The following is a 19,187-nucleotide window of genomic DNA, read 5'->3' as shown; positions in this document are numbered from 1 at the left end:
ATGGCTTTGTAAATGGCTAAAGAGTTGATATTTGGCCAATTTTTTCTGATTAAGACACGGTTAAATCATTTTCCTTTCAACTGCAATTTTCCTCAGCCACAAAAGACATCGAAAAACGTTAACAGATACTCCCCAGACCAAAAGCTCATACTGAAAAGCTTTCAAAACTTAATACATTGCGCAACACCTTTCATTTTTTAAATCAACTTTCGTACGAACATTTTTTGTTCAATTTACTAAGTCGAAATAATTACTTAAGTCGATACTATGGCATGTTAAACTGATCACTTTACCTGGACTTTCAACTCTCTTGCGGGTTTAGATATCGCTCAAGCGTTTAGACTTGCGCCTTTTTCAGTGAAGACTGTCTGTTCTATGTATCAACACTTCGACAAGTGATAAGGCTACACATTTCAGATAATGCGTCTGTGGGACGTGGTTGATCAACATTTCTTAAAAAAGGGGATTTTCATGGTAATGCCTGGTGGTAATCCCCTATCAGTTCTGGTATACCAAGATCGCTGTAACTTTATTTTTAAGAAAACAGGGAACCCGAACAATTAGCCTAATACATTTATGGACTATTTGTACTTTTTTAGTTTGTCAATCGGATAGAGATGACCAGTCCAACAGGACGGATCAACATAATACTTTGAAGTAGAATCAGACGACTTGGTTTGTCAGCACGCGTACATGTACAAAGGCTGCGTTTTTATGCGGTTATACTATTTTTGATCAAGCCGAGAATCGAATCCCCCCCCCCAAGAACAGGCAGTCCATTGACACTGATGGCCTTGCCAGTGTTATTGTGGGGTCGGTGAAGGTTGAATTTTATATTTGTTTTTATAAACTTAACAAGTAACAATGTTTAAAAAATCGGCCTTTGTGACCTTTTTGTGGTGGATAGCTCACAATGTCTTGGATACATGCTGCTAATATCTTATATCTGATTCTGCTGTACCTCACTGACCCTTGGTATACTAAGGTCACTGTGTGCAATTTTATTTTTTTCGATACCAGGGAGCTCGAGCAAGCTGAAAGAAATCGGTTTTGGGACTTTTAAAGTTTATGAATCCAAAGCAGGGCATTAATCGGATCACCAATCTGTTGATGTGAATGATATGAGAATCGAAAAACCGGTAAAGGCAACTCGGCTCCCGTCCTTTCCTTCAAGATTCCCAAACGGCTCCCTGATTTCTCTAAGCGACGGTTCCCACTCGGCTCCTATTGCATGACATTTTGTAAACAATCTCACTTCAGTTCGTGATAATGGAAGAAAATAGTAGCTGAATGTTGTGACGCATGTGTCGCGAAGTGTTGGTGTCGGTAGAACATTGAAACACTTATTTCGCCTCCCTTACCTACCACCGACAAACGTCTTCGACATTTCACAGACGATTTAACGGCTATCAAACCCATAGACAAAAACGAAGACAAACTATTTGACTATGTTTTGCAAAATTACATAAGACAACTGTTTTCCTCCTGAAATTTGGCTGAGCCTTTTATCTTCGCCTTTTTTGACCACTAATGGATGTAAATCCTTCCAGAGCAAATTTAACAGAGAATTCAGGGTAGCTCATCCAAACCTATTCCAGGTTATACATGAGCCGTATGGGGATTCACGTACCCTTAACGAGAGAAGCCGTTTGGAAAAAATGGGAGCCGAGTTGGCTCTAGGCCGAAAAACATGTTTTTCGAACCACTTTGTGATAGGCTGCTCACAACGTCTTAAATGAGCGGATTTCCTGGGTGTAATGTTCTTGCCTATGGGGTTAAAAGTAGCTTCTTAATGACTTATGGTACATCAAAATCCCTATACTTTTATTTTTAAGATAACATGGTGTTCCTGGTTTAGGGCTGCATTATTTTAGTTCTTGAGGAGGAACAACATAATATATATTGATCTTTTATCTGCAAGGATACGGCTTGTCAGCATGTGTTTTAACTTGTACATACGATTGCGTGCCCTGGAGGCCTTAGTTTTGATGTAGTTATCCCAAATTAATTTTTGATCAGGTCAAGTATCGAACCCCAATCTGGATTGATGGACATGTCAGTAATGATTCATAAGGTGAAAGATATCGAGTATCAGTACTTAATTAATTTGTACTTTTTTATTAAGGAGCTGCTATATCATCACTGGAGCCAATAAATACATGAAGTCTTAGTACATTTCCCTAAGGGGGTGATAGATTTCTGATTAGGATTTAGAATCTTCGCATCTGACTGCAGATGTACATAATATTACATAATATGATAAATTGTTAGAGAAGATTGTTGTTAAATGTTCAAAAATTTTCCAGGAAGATCAGGGTCATCATTATCGTCAGATAATTTTTTACTTTATATATGTAGTACATTTATGCCACACTTCGTCAAATTTCATCGAATAACTAGATAATCAACAGAATTTGAGGAAATTCGTCAAAATTACTTTGCTCGAGTTCTCACGTCGTCTCCAAATGACTATCGCCTTACAAGATGCCATGGAAATTTTATTAAATATCTAGATATTCACCAGAAGTTTAAAAAATAAGACAAAACTCAGGAAACAAATCAGTGCTAGACCTCAATACTGTATAAAAAGCGGTTTGCAAGAATCGACATCTAAAGACCAAACGTACATTGAAGAAAACCGATTTGAATAATGTAGTAATCGTTAAGCAATTATAATACTCAAAATCATTCTCAAAGTTCCTATCAAATTAGATTTAATAATATTCTCAACGTGAACTCAGTTTAAACTTTATAATGCTTTAAATGAAAATTTGAATTGGGAAAGGTAATCTTAGTGGAAAAGCTTTCCATGTCGGAAATTAATACATTTTATCAGCGTCGAGGCATGTACTTCGAGTAAGAATGATCGCACAAGTCCACAACAGTTAAGCCATATCTGGACCGTAGATTTAATTCAACACAATTGCCATGCAGCCCCACCGATCCCCTCGGATGGGGCTTTCTCGCAAATGAATTCCAACACGAGCTCACCCCTCGGGTGGACGTCCTGCAATAAACGATTATGGACGTTGGATACAGTCAATTTAGACGGAAATGTCGGTGATAGCCGAAATTGAAGTTATTTAATAAAACTGTTAGATTTGATGCTTTTTTGAAGAAAGTTTGAGTATCCATCTTAATAAGAATCTTTTATCATTCAAAATAGGTGGTTTTTTTGTCAAGAATGTATACATTTATATTTAAATGGTGAATTTTTATCTGCTAATGTCTTAAATAAAACGAGGGAAAAGTTATTGATAAATAAAGCTGTGAAGCATTCCCATTTAAGGTAAATATTTCACTTCGTTCTACAACAACGGAACAAATCTGGAACTAGATACGAAATTACAAACCACCGTGGTATTGTTGCACGTTCAAAAATTGTCTAACATCTTCCTTCAAGAACGTCTAATTACGAGGAATTCAGAAACCGTTTAATTTATAAGGCATATTTACTTTTTAGGCTGTGAAGGAAGAAAAAAGCGCAGATTAACACAGGAAAACGACCACAATTATTAACATTCCGCCCAAAGGGCAAAATTGCTCTTACAGGTCAATTAATTACCAGGAAAAGTACAAAGAGAAAACCCTTTAATTGATTAAAAGGAAGGGACATTTTAATTAGGGTATAAACGATGTCCCAAAATACAATTACGATCCGTTATCCCTAGTACAAAAAGAAAACTTTATGTAAATCCTAATACAGGAGATAATGTGTATAATTATCGGTACACGAAATTATGCAAAGAGATTAAAACCCTACCCTTAATGAAAACATTAAAGCTGCCAATATAACAATTGTTTTTAGGATATATAATTAATATGTAAATATAATTGATAGAAAGCTTAAAACTAGTTTCATTTAATTTTCTACTTGAATAGTGCAAAGAACACATCAATCAATCCATGGATATTACAGTGTCCTTGAGCGGATTTCCTTGTTAGTGCCTCAGGTGAAAGGTCACAATGCAATTTATGACAAATTGTACTAACCCAGGCATTTTATACAAATAATTTATACCTATCGATAAATTTGCAATTATTATACATGACATCGCATCGTATTGAATATGATAGTGATGATGAGTATACCAGGTTGGAATCCCTAAGCAGTGCAACTTTCTGGTTTATTCCATCTTCTTTTAAGTAGATAGGATGTCATAGACCTTCATTAATGCAATTCTTTTTCCCGGGTCTTCTTGGTTCCCTAGGTTATGTCTCCATTGAGCAGTTGCTTCACATTCGATTATGATATGGGTATTTTTCCTTTCATTCATAACCTACAACTGGGGTTATTATATGTAGATGTTTTATCAGATGCCAGTGATCGGTATATATCCCTATCATTCCCCTTTGTTTTCCCTTGTCAACCTGTAACAATGCGTTTGCAAGTTTTGACGTTCTTTAACTAACAAGGGGACGACCAGGTTGGTGTGACACGGATTTGGACCAAACATTTTACGGTGATTCTACACTTCAAAATATCAGACACGTATCCACCACTTCTTGTGAAGTTCTGGAGAAAAAAAATGGAAGTTGAATTTTACCGTTGTTTAATATTCTTATTTCGCCGTTCTACTTTCTCAAATAAAATAACTATATGAATATATCATTTTATAGCATTTTTATGTGCATTGCAATAAAAATATTGTAAAGGCTAACAAAGTTTATCAATAACCAAAAATATCAAAAAACTTTTTTTCAAGTAAACTAGGTCATAAACGTTTTTGAACTAATATGAAATTTCGTTTTAGCACCTGTAGAGACTCCTAATTTAAATTTTAATTTTAATTTATCGATTTTTTAATCCCTAATATCTTTCCGAATTTTAAAAGGTCGTCATCGAAATATCTGATTGAAATAACCATAATTCAAGAACGGCTAAAATAATTTAAACATAAAATGTACTATTTGAAAGAAGCGGATCGTAGTTTTTTTAACGACGTATGTACCATAAGAACACAAAACATTTTAATAAGAAAATACTCAAAATAGAAAAATTATTTGTCAAAAATTAACTTCATTTTTTTAATGGAAGTAATATTCCGATTTTAATGATTGACACAGTTTTAAAATGCACTCGACAATAAACCATGAAAATCGGTCTCGAAGGTTTTCAGAAAAATTATGTTACAGCTTTAACTAGGAATGTCAGCCAGGCATAATGCCGTCGAAATCAGTCAGTCAAAAAACTTATTTTACACAGATTTCCGCGAAAGGGTTGTATAAACGCTAAAATCACGGCGTTGAGGTCAAATCCAAATTTTGACCATTTTCTTACCTAAGTTGCTTATAGAATGTTCGTGAAAAAAAAAACAAAACAGAATTTTGTTGATTTATCTTTTTAAATCATATCAAATTATAATATTGCGCGTCGTAGAACATTTTTGTTTTTATGTTAACCCGCAATGAAATTATTACACCAAAAATAATTTTTTTAAATCTGTAATTAACGATTTATGATCATTTAATTAAATTTACTTCATACTTATAATTTTTATTAATTTTGTACGTGTCCGATATTTTGGAGGGTAGAATCGCCAAAAAAAAAAAAGGTTTGGTCCAAATCCATGACACACCAACCTGGCCGTCCCCTTCTAAGTTAACTAGTCTGGCATCCTAGATTTCGTTCATTTCTCCAATTGGCTTTTGTGGGCCCATTTTGAGTGGAGGAGTCTATATTTGTCTTGCTATCCCTATTATAGGTTCTGCGCTTGAACTTGGTTGGAGATGTTGGATGCATTCACTATTTTGTAACTGACACATTGATGTGCTAATGCTTTTAAGGCCACATGGTTGTCAGATCTTAAAAGAATTTTTATGTGAGTGTAACCCCTTTTAAGAGTTTGCAACAGCATAAGAATACCATATATTTCAGTTTGAAAGACAGTTTTGCAATAATGCACACAATAAACCTAACCAAAGGGTATCTTCATTGGGTTTGGAGCCATCTGTTTGATTTTGTCATTATTTCTTCTTCCTCTTTGTAGACTGGTAAAACTTTATAAGATGTTGCAAAGAATGTTTCCAGGATATTTAGGAAGGAGAAGCTTTTTATTATTTGATTATTGTATGCACGAAATATTGAGTCAACATCCAATTTATTTGTGACTACAGTCTGTATGTGCTTTTCCTAGCTCCTTGTACATATGATTCCAATATAGGTAGGTAGCAACTCATGTGAAAATGAAACAAACAAAATTTTGAAAAATACAAACGAAATAAACTTTGTTTACTTTGTTAACTTTAAACGTAAACTTTGTTTATTAAATAAACTTTGTTGCTGGAATGTTTTGTCAAAAGCCTAAAGTTCAAATAAAATTCAATACGCATGTATTATTGGGAAATAACATGGGTTACTTCCATGTCAAACCAACATAAAATACATATAGGATATACTTTTAAAAAAATGCCATCTTGATCATGGATCGTACTAAAATTCCAGATTTTTTTTTAATTGGGTTTTAAAAAATTCAACTGTTATAATAAATATAGGCTAAATGGTTAAAAAGAAATGTTTTTAAGTTAATATGTTTTGTTCTCGAAAATGGTACTAAATAAATAATGTATATCCATAATAATAAATAAATAATAAGGTGTTTCCATTGGAATGCTATTCATTCGTCAACTCCTTGAATAATTTTTATTGAATATTTATTATCAGACGATATTCCAAAAGGATATCAAAGAAAAAAAATATTTTTTTTCTAACCATAGAACCTTTGAATTGAGTTTATATTATATTTATACAAAATTTATGTTTTATATTTCTTCTAATAAACTTTCTTTTATAATTCTTCTAATAAACAAAACTTGAAAATATATACACGTTGTTTATTCTACTAGTGCATCGTTGTTGGTATGATCAACTGAATTGTTATTTAACAATATCCAGGAATATTAGAAACTATGACTTAGTTATTAAAAAATATAAGCATAATGGAACCGAATAAGTGATTAGCCAAGTCAATTTTCAATAATAATTCACTTCTCAAAGACCGTCTCTAAATGCAAATAAACAATATAAATATAAATAATAAAATATTATTTTAAAAATTTTAACGGAATATAAAACAACAATCGACGTACAGCTCAAGATTAGCAATGAACGAAACTAGCTAACACGGGGATGTAACTCAGTGGTAGAGTGTCTGCTTCGCATGCTGAAAGTCCTGGGTTCAAATCCCAGCATCTCCAATTAATTTTTTTCGAAATTTTCACACAAAAGTTCATTGAAACACTTTCGCCGGCGTACAAATTTAAATTACACTATAAATGTACCACTCTTAACACTGGATATACAGTGGTCTATTTTATTTACAACTTTAATGGTCATTCGCGGAAAACTAAGTCGTGTTGATTCTAGTTTTTATACCGATTTAATACGCATCTGAGATATAAATCATAGATAGGATCTAAAAGACCAATTTTAGCTCTCCTATAATTTTCTGAGATTACGAAAGATGTGAATAATTAAAATCAGTCAGACCAAAATAACATAAAATTTTTCCTACTGCTTGATCGTTACCATCTGCCTATCCTCAATATTTTTTGTTGGTTCAGACGCGTTTCGGCATTTTTAATGTTTGGGTGCCGAAACACATAAATCTTTGAATCAATCTTTTCTTTGTTGGTTTTTTAGTAGTAATAGTTGACCTATTATGTTTTTAATTAATTATACTTTTAATCCAAGGTCTTGGTTGAGTTAAAAAAGCTCTTCTTTCTAACGTTCCAGTGGTTTCCCTAGCTAAGCGATACATTGAAGATGTGTTATAATGGGAAGTTGTTCCTTATATGCCACTAATTGGCGACAGTTTTATTTTTATGCATGGCAAAACTAGGCCCCAAGCAGCTAGAACTGTTGGACTTGAAACGGGCTTCAATTCAATGTTTGGAGTGGCCAACATGTAGTCCCGACTTAAACCCTACCTTCGGGACGAGTTGTCAAGGGTAAAAAGTCTGAGCAAGATTGGACGAAAAAAGTTTTTTTGATGAGTCAAGGTTGTGTTTGAGGTCTTCTGTCGGCCGATAGGGTGTTTGGAGAAAAAGAGAACGATATATCCCCGCATCATTTTCCCACTAGCGAAGCTTTTACAAAGGTGTTATGGTTTGGGCAGGCATCCTCCTATCTATGGAAGGCGCGCAAACTGATCTTCATCGAGGGTTCCTTAACACCTGCACAATACATTAAATATGTGTTATCATGTTATGTTCCTTATATGCCACTAATTGGCGAAGGATTTATTTTTATGCATGACAATGCAAGGCCCCATACAGCTAAGATCGTTGGTGACTAGTTGGAACGGGCTTCAATTCTATGTTTGGAGTGGCCAGCATGTAATACCGACAAAAACCTTATTGAACACCTTTGGGACGAGTTGCCAAGGAGGGTAAAAAGCCGCCTATTGATGCCGTAATCAAAACCCCATAAAACCGATGCTACATCGAATGCAAGAGATCAACGTACTTAGATTTTATTCTTTTTACACCATAAATTCAACAGGGACAGTCGACCGACGCCTTAGATATGACCATTGGCTAAGCACCTTGATAGTTGAGGGAAGCAAAATAAGGCAATTCACTAAAATCAATCGTATTGGAAGTTTTGGTTATTTTTCTTCGAAATCTCGTCAGTTTCAAAATTGTTTCCTTCAGGATCAGGAAATGGGTGTGTGTCTGTGCTGTTTTTTGTGTGAGTTTCTATATTTAATTATTTATTTCTCCCATCTTGCAAGTTTTCAGCCACAATTATACATTCACCTTCAATACAAAACAATTTTGGGATATTAAATTTAGAATTTGGGCCTTCTTTTTAGGGGAGTTAATTGGGAAAATGGTCACAACACTGCGAATTGTTCGTAAAAACTAAGATATATATATAACAGTGTCACATGATTTAAATTGAATTAGAAGAATAATAACATCCCCGAGAATACATGATTCATAAAAATTGACAACTTAATCATTTATTTCTTGTACATGAATGGAGAAGATTAGTGATTTAAAAAAAAATGTTATCACTTTAAACAACCTTGCGAAAAGGAGAATCCTTATCAACTGTTATTACGGCACGTAAATATTTGTGTGCAGTAGTAAATTTACATTTTCTTGTTATTTTTAAAAATGAAGTAGTAAAGTGAGGCTGCTTTTGTTTGTTATCTTACGTGTTGCGCTTAGTGGCATGGAACGATAAACTAACAGGTCATTTCATAATTTCTTTTAAAGCGAAGTCGACAACTGAGATTATCTGTCTACGAGTATATAACTTGAAATTAAACATTTCGCAAGAGCTGAATTCGTCATGTAGCTAACTTGACAGTAGCATTAAATGTATCCATGTAAACAATGTCAGGAATGTACGTTATGCGTACACCAGCTACTAGCTCTTCTGGAAGAGTCGTCTGATTGTGAGAACAAATTCCTTCAAAGCATCCTTCATAATTCATTTGCGTCTCATTATGCAAAACTTGCTTTTTAATGATTAATTCGGAAACAATGGACAGTCATTCATGAAGCATTTCTAGCAGCAGTATAAATAAAATGGTATTTATGGGTTCGCCCAAATATTGAGTCTAGGTTAGTCTCAAGATTTATGTCGGAGTGTAATGGGAAAACGTTACGTATGAAAAGCCAAAATAATTTTTCTACCCAACCCATGATTTTCGAACCATAGCACACGACTGATCTAGAAACTGTAATAAAAATTTTAAGTATGGCAGGAAAGGGAATGATTCTCGTGACTTTTTTACTATAAAAACAAAAAGTCAAGTTTCTAACCTAATTATCGACCTATAGAAGTAGTTGAGCGCGTCTTTCAATCTAATATAATAGGGTAACATAAAAGCCATAAATTTAAAAACAAAAATAATTGCTGATTTCTTCAAAAGTAAAAGGTCCAGTAAATTAATCGTCTGTGGTCTTGATAAATATTATTTACAAGTACACACACAATGTCTACCAAAGCAATTAAAGTTTTTATTGAATTTTTGGTAATGGTGAATACTAACGATATGGTAGTCTTCATCTATCTTTTAGGACTTATTTTAGGATTAGTTAGGATGTTTTGTAGTTTCCCAGATAGTCGTTTATTGTAGTCTGATAAGATTTATTAAAATAACATCCTTGTTGAACTCTGAGTGTTTAAGTTTTATTCTTGGACCAGTTTCGGGTTCTTCTCTTACTCCTCAGCAAATTTATACAAACTCTTTAAAAATTTCATTGTTTTTTATTGGGTTGTCCGGAAAATAATGCAGGATTTTAAGTTTTCATTAAAAAAAATCTATATAAAATATTCTGTTTACGTTTACAGGATTACTCATTTGTATGAATGTCAACACTTATTAATCCTCTTCCAAATGATATTGTTTGTTTACCTCTGTAGCATTCCGCTACTTGGAAATAATTCAGTCATCCTTATAATGTCAAAGCGAGAATTTCGTACGATTTTCTTTTACGAGTTTAAACTCGGCCGAAGCGGAGCCCAAACGGCTAGAAACATTAACCAAGTCTGGGGCGAGGGTTGTGTTAATGAGTGCACTGTGCAAAGGTGGTTTAAAAAATTTCGGGAGGGAGATTTCAGCCTTGAAGATGAAGAAGGTCGTGGAAGGCCTTCCTCTCTTAATGATGATGTTCTGCGATCAGTGGTGGAAGAAAACCCCAAAACAACTGTTCGAGAACTTGCAGAGCAACTCAAAGTCAGTAAAACGACCGTCGCTGACCACCTCAAGGCGATTGGAAAAGTGAAAAAACTCGAAAATTGGGTTCCACACTCATTAAACGATCGCCAAAAAAATCAGCGCTTTGATGTTTGTGCATCACTTCTTTGTCGAAACAAAAATGACCCATTTCTGGCCAGAATTGTTACATGTGACGAAAAGTGGATTCTCTACGATAACACTAGACGTTCTGGACAGTGGCTCGACAAAGGAGAAGCTCCAATACATTTTCCAAAGCCCCCAACTCATCAAAAAAAGGTAATGGTTACGGTATGGTGGGCTTCATTTGGTTTAATACACTACAGCTTCTTAAATCCTGGCGAAACCATCAATGCTGAATCATACTGTAACCAAATTAATACCATGCATCAGAAATTGGCAGTAATGAAGCCCTCTTTGGTCAATCGGAAAGGGCCCATTTTGTTGCATGACAACGCTCGACCACATGTGTCACGTGTAACGTCACAAAAATTATTGGAGCTTGGCTATGAAACTTTGCCTCACCCACCCTACTCTCCGGACCTCTCGCCTACTGACTACCATTTTTTTAGACACCTGGACCACTACTTACAACACATAATATTCAAAAATCAAACGGAACTGGAAAATGCATTTATTGACTTTATCAATTCTAAAAATTCTGAATTCTACTCAGACGGAATTAATAAGTTACCAACACGTTGGGAGAAATAAATTATTTTGATTAAAGAACATTGCTTTAAAGTAACTAGTTTCTTTTTTTTGTTTAATACCAAAATCCTGCATTATTTTCCGGACAACCCAATATTTCGTTTGAAAAAATTGTCATTGTTTGTCCAATTATTTCAGTTGATTTAAAAACCTATTTTAGAAGTTTTAAAAGAGACGGAACTTGGAGATTTTCAGGACTCACGGGTATTACAGAATATGTATTATAATAAAATTGCAATAAAATAAAATCAAATATAAAACTTTTAATGGCGAAAATTGCACTAGGGCGTACTTATTGTTTTATGCTGTATTCAACCTTATGTAAACGATTTTAGCAGATGTAGCAGTAGAACTTTAGCCTTTACAAAATTATAACACTGACCTCTACTCGACATAGTCATTAATGAGTATTTTGATAGCGTGAGGTGCGGTCTGGTGTGATGTAGGTTTTAGAAAAACAGTTTCTTTATCGTGCCAACATTTCGATCTTTATTGAGATCACCCTCAGGGCCTGGGAGTTATAAACATTGATTAAAGTTTACAAATACATGTAGGATGTGAAAAAAAATTAATTTATACAATGCTAGAAATTTTAGCATTATATAAATTCATTTTTTCCCACTCGTGGCACTAACTTTGTTATTTCAACCAAAAACCTTACATAAAAAGTTTAATTTTCTCCATTATTTCCATGGCAACATTTTGGGTAAAATTGTTTTACTCAGTTTAATCGTTTATTTAATTTGTTTATTTAGTTATATCTTATATTTTTATTTATAAATATCAAGTAAACAACAACAAAAATTTGCCTCTCATTGTATATGCAGTAATTTTTTATATATAAATCTTTTTTTTTAAAGCGTCATAACCTATTGCTAATTAATTGTTTTCAATTAACATAGGCTTTACATATATATTCTCTTGAAACTTTTTGTTTTTTCATTAAGATTTTAAGTAAAGTAACTGGGTCAAAGTAGAAACGTACTGTCAATGTTAACATATCTATCCATTAACTATAATTTTTATTTAAACTTTTACCTCAGTGAAGACATAATTTTCCCCATTGTAAGGTTGTAGAAAGTTAATTATTGGCTAGATATTAGGTACTAGAGAATGACAAGAATTCGTCATGAAGAGGTTTCATGCTATCGATCGACTGCCCAATCTTGTTATACCCCCTTATTTATTATATTTTAAAAATAACTAAATAATTTGAAAGAAATGGTTGATTTGGTTTTGATTAAATAAAACTCTTTACATAGATAAGTTGACTTACAAATAAGGAATGAATTTTAATTTAACTAAAGTAGGAAAGATTAGAAGGGAATTGATTCCATAAAGGAAGGACCGTATCGATTCAGGACATGTAAATTTCACTTGGACAAACAGGTTTACAGGAAGTAAAAGTTGTAAGTTTGGAATATGTTGAAAGTCTTAAAACTGAATGTTTCGACAAATCGAGACGATTCTGAACACAAAATGCAAAAAGTACTTAAGATGAAAAACGAAAAAAGTACACACGATTTACTTTTGTGGGAATGGAAGGCCATCCGATTAGTATTTTCGGTTTAAAAGAGGAAAGGATATAAAAAATAATAAAGTTCTTAGATTAGCCGCACTTTTACAATTTAATATATTTATAAATGGTGATTCGTAGGTAATCAACATGCGATAATCTTCCCTTTTAAGTGAGATAGGAAGGCATTAGAGGTGCAAGCAATTATAGGGTCTCATTTAAAGATATTGGGATAAAATATTATCTACACTGACCGTTAGGGGTAGCAATAGGGTTTTATAAAAGATTATTTCACTGGAAATAGTTTATGATCAATACAATACAATCAATCAATTATAATTAAGTTCAATTTTAAAGATCTTAAAGAAGACTGTTTATTTTATGATTATTCAGAAATTGTGAGATGCGGTCTGGTGTGATGTAGGTTTCAGAAAAACAGTTTCTTTATCGTGCCAACGTTTCGATCTTTATTGAGATCATCTTCAGGGCTCAAAGTGTTTGTCTTCTGTGTAATTGTGCCATTCTTGCGTGTCGTGTTGAGAGTGCCCTGAAGATGATCTCAATAAAGATCGAAACGTTGGCACGATAAAGAAAACTTTTTCTGAAACATACATCACACGAGACCTCATCTCACGATTTCTGAATAATTTTCGATTAACGGTCACTAATCACCACACACGTTTATTTTATGCTCGAAGTCCTGGCTTGTTATATTTTCAATGTACAAAGTGTTCATTTTCGTTTTTATTTTAAGGTCCCCATTACTTTTGTTAAAAAGTCTTCTTATATTCTATCAGATTGTAAAAGATTTGTTGGAATTAATGATTGAATAAAATATTTTAAAAATCCAAATTACGATTTCAAAAATGAAAAATAGAAATCCGAGTCATATACTTATACGATAGCCATAAAAGTCATACACTTATACAATATAATCTTTCTATCTGGTATGAGCTACCAATTTTGACTGTTTCCCATCCTGTGCAATTATAAAGGATACACACAGGGTAAAGTTAATAACGCAAATTTCAACAAATATACTAACAACAAATGGTAATTTGTAAATTAATTAAATGTAATTTTAAAAAACTGCTTTAGTACTGCACAATAAGTGAACAGTTGTGAAGAATCATATCATTTCCATGCCAATTGTTCTATACAATTTATTTGTTCATAAATTTTATCCCAATATAAAAAAAACCGTACCACTCCTCAATGTTTAAACAACAATCCTTCTTTAATTTAAATATTATTTCCAACAGCTAGTAGTTATAACTTGGAATAAGGCAACAGTTTACTATGTACAAAACCTAGACTTTTTCAATTCTCGCTCATCAATTTAAGGACTTATAGCATTAATAAAGGTCACAAGCCCTGAGGAATTCTTTCCCATCCGTCAAGAACAGCCAATTCCAACTCTTCTAGGATGTTAGGACTTGGGTTATGATGTTACTTTTTAGACATGCTAAGTTAACAACTTTAAAATTTATTTACTATTCATTGGTATTTCAAATATTGGTCCTCCGGGACAGATACTCGCAAATCAGTCATTACTAGTTTCTACTTGCATTTTTATCATTTTAATGTGCTATATTCTGTACAAAATGTCTAAATCAACCCAACAAGGTGTATTTCAATGGACTTATTTTTTTATTTACTTATTAACTAATTTATTGAGAGAGAGAGAGAGAGAGAGAGAGAGAGAGAGAGAGAGAAATTTCTTTTGTATGGTTGGAATAATCTAACAATACGCATTCACAATATGCGAAAAATATTTACTAAAAATCTGGAACAGCATGAATTTCAATAAAATAGCTCAGCTCAAGAGATTTGCCAGATCGACCAAGGATAGGGAATCGTTTAAAAACTGACTCTGGACATGTTTAGTACTGCAAATAAAACGTAAATGCATAAAATTGAAGTAAAATAAACATTATAACCTGAGCCTAATGATGTCAAAAATTGATTGAGTATGCCCCGTGAGAAATATTCGGCACGGAGGACTAATCGTTTGAAGTTGAGGACGTTCTACTAAGCAAACCCAAGTGTTTATGTTTTAAGATTTGTTTACGACACTTTATATTAAGGAGTAAGTACAACAAACAAAAATTAAACAACATTTGTGAAAATACCGACAACTAAGGTAAGTACACGCTAAACATGATATTAAGATAAAATATAGACTACGTAGTAACATCAGAGAAAACATAAAAACTTTAATCAAATTTGGAAATCCCTAAGTTTCCAAGTCTAGATTAAATTACCCAATTGGTCTTCATGAAAACCAGCTAGACCCAATTAACGACCAGTTCAAAATATTATAATGTGATACTTAAAACAACAGTATTGCCTGCAGAATTTCGAATTTCTAAACATTCTCGAACAGCTAGAACGAAAATTAAGGACAACTGTTAACAAATTCACAGAGTATGTAAAATCAAAAAATTTGATATATTGATGTCGCGTTTAAACACATAAAATATAAGTCAACATGATGGAAAATCACGTTTAGAATTTAAATAATAAATTATCGATCCAGGGTTGTGATTGCGCTTTAGAAACTATATTTTTAAAAAACTGTCAAAAGACAAAAATCAACGTCAGAGGGTCTCTAAAACGACGAATGAATTACAATTAGAAAGAACCTTCAGCAAAAACCTTCATAACAATTAATGAAGATTTAAAAGCCCAACGAATTATTCTTTCTCACGAATTGTACCAATGTCCGATGAAATTAGCATTTCGATTACGGTAAAACATCGTCGATACGTCGATTGTTTAATTTTTATCAACGATTCAATCGTAAATGCTCCTCAGAAAGACTCTCGTTTTCCCCGCCACCCATCAATTGACGCTGACACACAGACCCATTAAGGCTCATCGAAAGAATAAATATACTTGCTTTCTAAACGATTATAGGACTGGAATAGTTTCAAAATAATGGCAAGAAAAAATTAAGTACATATATAAATGTGGAAATTTTCTAATGATTTCGGATAATGTAACCGTCATTGTCTTTGACTTTTCTGCACATCAGGTATCTGTACGCCACAGGAAATCAGTATAAAACACAAATAAAGCAAAATTTAATAAATCGATTTCATAAAACCTCTTCTTTGACTTTGACTTTGGAAACAAGGCCAATCGAGATGACAATGAATACGCATTGATGGCGTTTCAAATAGACGTTCATAACCATGAAAGATCGTTTCTTTAAAAATGACTGATTAACCCCCTCACTGTGAACTAATATAGGCTCTTTTTAACGATTTGCATAGACACTGAATCATCAGTACTGTAGAAATATCAGATTTTTTTAATAACCAGCCTCTCAAGCAAATGACCATGGCGATAAGAAATTCGGTTGTGCCAAACTAGAATAGTAAAGATCTCTTCATTTTAAAAAAATAGAAACTACAAAACGTAAAATTGATTCAAAAGCTAACGCAAAAAAATTAAGTTGAGAATATAAACAAATTTACAAAACCAATTGAATAAATTATCCGACAACTTATGCATACTTTGAGTGAGTACAAATACTTTGATATAACCTAAAATTTATTTATTGTTTACGTCATAGTATAAATTCATATTCATATCTTACATGAATTTGTATAATTTAAACAATGTTTGTAAATCCCAGGCTCTGAAGATGACCTCAATAAAGATCGAAACGTTGGCACGGTAACACGGTAAAGCAAATGTTTTTCTAACATCAAACCAGATCGCATCTCACGATCTCTAAATAATCATTAATTAACGGTCACTAAATACTACACATATAAACAAAAAACTGAAATTATGTACTATTTCCCCATCAATTCATAAATAAAATTTAAAAGATTTTTTTTTACTCTTGGCTCCCTAAACATTTACTCCTCCGGGACAGGTTTAATGGGCGCATTTGGTATAATCGTTAGTTGAAACTCATAACACATACCACGCAACAATAAACTGAAAAAAAATTGCCCGAATCGCTAATAATCTTGACTTCAAACACCTGTTTTAAAAATCTTTGAAAAAATTTCAAAGATCACTTTAAACATCCTAGACCTGTCAAAAGAAAGATTCTTTAAAAATATCAAGCCCGGAGGATCCAACCCTTTATAATGGATATTTTTCTACGAAACCCTCTGAAGTTATTATAATAGTTTGTTCGTACAAATTTTATATCGAGGAGTAAGTTAAAAAGAAAAAAATTTCCTCGTGTCTTATAATAATGACAAATTTGGTAAAATATCGATTAGAGGTGGCCATAAGTCCTATATAAAAAGGCATTAACCGATAATGGACGAAATATAATGATGGCCTAATGTATCAACTATGTAACTAATTAATCATGACTAATGTTAAACAAATCGCAGACCACCTAATATAAATTTATAAAACCATGTCAGCCCCGTTACTCAATATTGTAAAGTACTTTACAAAACGACAACTAATGTTAGGTTATTAAGCCATGAATTGATAAAATGCCAAAACGCTTTTGACTATTAAGATTTGGTGAATATGTGTCTATATTGACATTGACGGATCAGAATGAGCAGAGACGCAGAGAACTTCACAAGGGCATGTCGATCCAATAATGCATTGATTAATATGCTAAGTTATTTACAAATGCAACGGAAAACATGATGCTGTATGTAATGTTATGATAATAAATTCTCGACCAGTTGCAGATCACCATTGACTTTACAAAGGCGTACAGAAGACACGCAGTATTAGCGAAATTTGCCCTTTTTTGATGCAATCAATTTGAAAAAATAAATGAATGAAATTTTAACAGACAAAAACTTTAAATACTAATAAATAGAGTTTGGTATGTCTAAAAGCATATGACAAAACCCTAATGGATGATCTGGGAAAGACCTAATGTTCTTATCAAGTGCTGACAACTGCCGTTCACTAGCCCTCATACTTGCTAAAAGCCGTCCATATAAAACTGATGCAATATATATTGCAATAAGTTAAAATAAGAAAAACTAGATTGTACAAGCTTGTTATTATATATCTTTTATTTTAATCGAGATTTTCAACAAGATTTTCTTGAATACCAGTTTAGGCGATTTTTGTTTATGACGTGTTTCATATAGCCAAAATTTTAAATGTTAAGGAATAGTTTGCACAAAAGGCATAAGACATTCCAAACATTAACTAACCGTTTATAGAGTTCACAATGGATCAATGTTAATGTAATGAGATAAGCGGAACAGGAATATCAGGGACAAATCGTCAATAATTCGCAGACCACCCAACACAACTTTACAAAGCGTATAAAGCTTACGTAGTACGTCAGTTTACAATCCCATATCTGATGAGAAAATATCGGAAGGCCATGGTCGATATGCACATAAATGATATAACCATAAATTATGCCTGTTTCGTTGCCTCTTAACGATCTTAAAACAGCCACCAACATTGATCGACTATGCAATTTCCATTGTTATGTAGAACTCTTAGTTAACTTAAGGCTTTCTATTAGATCCCAAAGCTTAATTAAGTACTACCGTGTGTACCCTGCAGGCCTTGGCTTTTCCTCTCCCAGAAGTAGGAATGAATCTGAGCCTGCATAGCTTTTCGCCAATACAAGACCTGTTCCCTTAGTTTCCTCTTCATCCTGGTAATATCTGCACAGACATTATACCTGTCACCAGGCACAGACCTGGTAATATGCTGCTCTGTGTCTTTAGATGTACCTCCGGAGGCTTCAATCATCAGTGTCAGTACACCTATTGTCTTTCTAGTCCTAATACGTCCGAAGTTTAGTAGTTCTGCCGTTTATCAAATGTCCTTTGATGAACTATTTTGTGTCCCTCAGAAATACAATCCATTGAATCGAGGACTGATCCTTAACCAATTATCTAATGGACCTAAGTTTTCGTAATTTGCAATGCCGCAATAGGGTCCAGTGCCGATTTGTTTCTTTTAGTTTAAGGGTTAAGGAAAGAATTTTGTGCGCAAATTTAACATTTGACGTTTGTGGGAGGGTAGGTGATTATGAAGAAAAAGAAGACTGATCGAACATAAGTCTCATAAATCTATAAATATGTGATTTCTGCACAATGTATGTATCCAGTTTTGTCGTAAATGTACAAAAAACGCCAGATTGCATGACAGTCTGTTCATGGAACTAATTGCCTTTTTTGCTAAAAATTTCACAGAAAGTACTGTACAGATAACAATGATGTCCCTGGATTAAAATGGAGGCTAATTATATTGAAATTCGTCAAGTCTCATAGAGCTATTGATACATAGTTTTTGCACTA

At 33.3% G+C, this 19,187-nt stretch overlaps 1 protein-coding gene and 1 non-coding gene across 2 annotated transcripts in view; one reads left to right on the top strand and one right to left on the bottom strand.

Annotated features, from left to right (window-relative positions):
* The window catches only part of LOC106663826 (mannosyl-oligosaccharide alpha-1,2-mannosidase IA-like), a 206,641-nt gene that overhangs the window by 183,960 nt on the left and 3,494 nt on the right, over window positions 1–19,187 (bottom strand). The window lies entirely within an intron of this gene.
* Trnaa-cgc lies at window positions 7,126–7,197 on the top strand. Its single transcript has one exon. It is a non-coding gene; the product is annotated as a tRNA-Ala (tRNA).

The sequence above is a fragment of the Cimex lectularius genome, unplaced genomic scaffold (genome assembly GCF_000648675.2).
Source record: "Cimex lectularius strain Harlan isolate CLEC.00 unplaced genomic scaffold, Clec_2.1 scaffold136, whole genome shotgun sequence".
NCBI lineage: Eukaryota > Metazoa > Arthropoda > Insecta > Hemiptera > Cimicidae > Cimex > Cimex lectularius.
The sequence above is the reverse complement of the archived record's forward strand: the minus strand, read 5'-3'. Positions and strand labels throughout refer to the sequence as shown.